The 3837-nt window shown below is 37.2% G+C and overlaps 1 pseudogene; it reads left to right on the top strand.

Annotated features, from left to right (window-relative positions):
• The first annotated feature begins 269 nt into the window (after positions 1–269).
• LOC132627311 (actin-104-like) lies at positions 270–2708 on the top strand (annotated as a pseudogene).
• The last annotated feature ends 1129 nt before the right edge of the window (positions 2709–3837 follow it).

Raw genomic sequence — 3837 nt, 5'->3', positions numbered from 1 at the left:
AGTGCTTACTTGAGTCACAAATGACATCAATAGGTTCATTTCATCCCTATAAATAGGGAAGCCTTCTATCATTTGTAGACACACCAAAATCTCAGACAATACATCTGAGTGAGAGCAAAGTGAGGTATTCCATAGACTGTAAGAAACTAGTCTGTGAAGAAAAATAGAGTGTGAGTGATATTGTAGTGAGGTGGGAAAAATCAAAAGAGTTTTTTCTTTTGAGGGTGTAGTGGTCTTAGGAGTATTTGTACTCGTTACTACACAGTGTAAAATTCCTTGCTATAGTGATATCAGCTGCTCCTCTTGATCGTGGTTTTTTCCCTTATTCAGAAGGGTTTCCACATAAAAATCTTGGTGTCATTATTGCTGCATTTTATTCTTGCTGATTTAACCATAAGTTAGTGTTCCGCGTTTATCACTAATACCGGGAATATTATTCTTGCGGTTTATTTTTATTCCCAACACATTTTAGTGCGTCTATAGGTTTTTTAAAATTTTTTTTAACCATATATATGTAACTCGCTGAATATATCTCCTTTATATAAAGAAAACTTTTAGTGTATTGCTTTCTGAATCCCCATGTTAGAATTTCTGGCTCTGGCACTACTTCGAAGTGATTATAAAAGGGAATGTCAAAGACTGCTGTTCCATGTTCTGCATACTTTATTAAGTTTAGTGATTCTTATGTTGCCATTCTGTATGAATGTGAGTTTTTGTTGGTTGTGGAGTATTTTGCATTGATATATCTTGGTCTAGAGTGGGTACATTATGTTATTTTGGAACTACTAGCTAATTCTTTTAGCATTTTGCTCTTTCTTTTCATGTGCTATTAGCTGGTGAGTTCTACTGGAAATATGAAAATCTATCTCACCTTGAGCGTCAAGGGAGCTAAAAAGGAGAATCAGAAATTTCACGCAGACTGAGCAGATCTTATGAATATTTCTCACTTTGACTCCGTATTTCTATCTCACCTAAATTATACTTGCAAACTAAATGTTTAAGGTCCTTAAAAGATGGCTGATGAGATGGATATTCAAGCACTTGTTATTGACAACGGAAATCGAACGAGCAAGGTTAGTTGGAATAAACTGGTTGCAGTTTTAGCTCCATGCGTGGTGTTAACTACACTGCTCCCTAGGTAACCTAGTAATGAATGATAATTATTGTTGTTTGTCCCTCTAGGTTGGCTTTGCTGGGGATGATTCTCCAAGGGCTGTCTTCCCAAGTGTAGTTGGTCATCCTCGTCACACTGGTGTCATGGTTGGAATGGGACAAAAAGATGCCTATGTTGGTGATGAAGCTGAGCGTAGAAATGGTATTTTGACTCTGAAATATCCCATTGGACATCGCATAGTAACAAACTGATATGATATGGAGAAAATCTGGCATCACACATTTTACAATGAACTCCGTGTTGCTCCCGAGGAGCATCCCATTCTTCTGACTGAAGCGCCACTTAACCCCAGAGCAAACCGTGAGAAAATGACCGAAATCATGTTTGAGAATTTCCGTTTCCCAGCAATGTATGTTGCAATCCAGGCCTTTCTCTCTCTGTTTGGTAATGGTTGCACAACTGGTAAGCTAAAGAACAACTGGTAAGCATAAGAAGAAATACTGGTTCTCTACTATTTTAGTCAGTCACTAATTTCGTTCTTATTTTTCAACCAGGCATTGTGGTTAATTCTGGTGATGGTGTGAGCCACACTGTCCCCATCTATGAGGGGCATGCACTTCCCCATGCTATCTCGCGGTTACATCTTGCTGGTCGTGCTATTCTGGATTATCTCATGCAGATTCTCTGCGAGGGTCTCTGTGAGGGTCGTTATATATTTAACAATGCCGTTGATATAAATGTTATGTGTCATATGAAGGAAACAATTGCTTATGTTGCACTGGACTTTGAACAGGAGATTGAGAAGGCAAAAAATAGATCTTCAGTTGAGAAGGGCTATGAGCTCCCTGATGGACAAGTCATTAATATTGGTGCTGATAGATTCCGTTGTCCTGAAGTCCTCTTCCAGCCATCATTGGTTGGAAAGGGACGGATAGGAATTCATGAAAAAGCCTACAACTCAATCATGAGATGCGATGTTGATATTAGGAAAGATTTATTTGCAAACATTGTGCTTAATTGTGGCTCAACTATGTTTCCTGGCATAGCAGAACGTATGAGCAAGGAAATCACTGCTCTTGCCCCAAGAAGCACGAAGATCGAGGTGGTTGCACCACCTGAGAGGAAGTACAGCGCCTGGATAGGAGGATCAGTTCTCGCTTCTCTCAGTACTTTCCAAAATGTTAGTTTCTTTTTGCTTTATTTGGCGGATCAGTCATTCAATTAACTAGGCCTCATTCCCAAATAAATTAATTGTTCGAATTGTGAATGTTTTCTTGATAACTTCTTTAAGCTCAAGGGATCAGCACTAACATGTACTTGGTGTGCAGATGTGGATACCAAAGGCCGAGTATGATGAATGCGGTCCCGCGGTGGTTCACAGGATGTGCATCTAAGAGTGGTTTGATAACTTAAATACTCCCTAGTTAAATTCCAGCACATGAATTCCATTTCTGTTAGAGGGATGTTTCTTTTTTGAAGTGATACGCAATTTTGTGAGCAGTATGATAGTTTACTTTTTAGCTGCTCTGTATCAATATGCTGAATTAAATTTACTTGCATTTAATCTGTTATTCCAAGTGATTTAGCTAGCAAACCATGGAAATGGTAGCTCGTCTGCGACTAAAGTCCATTCAACTGTTCTGTTGCTTTTCAGGTTATGTGCGGTTGGTTATATTTTTTTTCATAAGCAGAGCTCTCTGAGTTGTGTGGAATGTAGATTTGCTTGGCTATACTTACAAGAATTATCTTGTTTCAGGTTTTGGTAACAAAAGGGAAAATGATGTTTTTATGTTTCTATGTTTCTATTCTACTTGTGTTGGGGCTGCATTTTGATATAGCTTTTAAGATGTTATAAAAGCCTTACCTTAATTTATTCAATTTGCAAGAGTAGATTCTTGTTGATAGTACCTTTCTATTGCTAATTTAACTGCAAACTTACTGCACAAATAGTTAACAAAATGGGCAAGCTCTTTCCAGTTTCCCTCAAGAATCATGTAGCCAATTGTCCAACTGCATAAGGGATATTATTCAACAAAGGGTCCATTTGTTTTCTGTCGATACCAGGGAGGACTCAATTAGAGCCGGACTTAAGAGACTGTGTTGAGCCGGACTTAAGAGATTGTGTTGAGAGGCGAATTCAGGGTTTGATTATTTCGTGCTTTTATTCATGGTTTGAGCCAAAATTACTAAGGACATGCAATAGTTCCGCCTCTGTATTTTCGTGCCTGTTGGGCGATTTAGAACCATTTGAGTACCAACAAAATTTTAAATTGTCTTATTCTAGTATTCGATTTTGTAATGTACAAGCTCAGAACGAGAAGGATGTCACAAGAATAACATGTAATATATAAGTAAACAAGTATTAAAAGATTTTCATTTTCTTAAAGTTTATCTAGAAATCATGTGCAAACCACATGTTCAACAACAGTAAGTGATAAAAATATGAGAAAACCAACACACATATATAAGTACAAGTTGAATGTAAGGTAGAGTCAAGTAGAAAGTGCTGCAAGCTTCAAGTAGATTACTACTTGTCTTGTAAATGAGAAATATATGTGGGTAATCCAATTTAATAATGATAAAATTGATTAATCATATTCTACTAAAAGTGGAAAGACCCTAAATAAAAAATTGAATTATGTAAATGCCCATCACAAAATGAGTGACCATCTTGCGCTTCTAAAAAAAGAAAAACAGAGCCCTTATGTTAAATAAATAAATCT

The sequence above is a fragment of the Lycium barbarum genome, chromosome 2 (genome assembly GCF_019175385.1).
Source record: "Lycium barbarum isolate Lr01 chromosome 2, ASM1917538v2, whole genome shotgun sequence".
Lineage (NCBI taxonomy): Eukaryota > Viridiplantae > Streptophyta > Magnoliopsida > Solanales > Solanaceae > Lycium > Lycium barbarum.
This window is presented reverse-complemented; position numbering and strand designations above follow the sequence as displayed.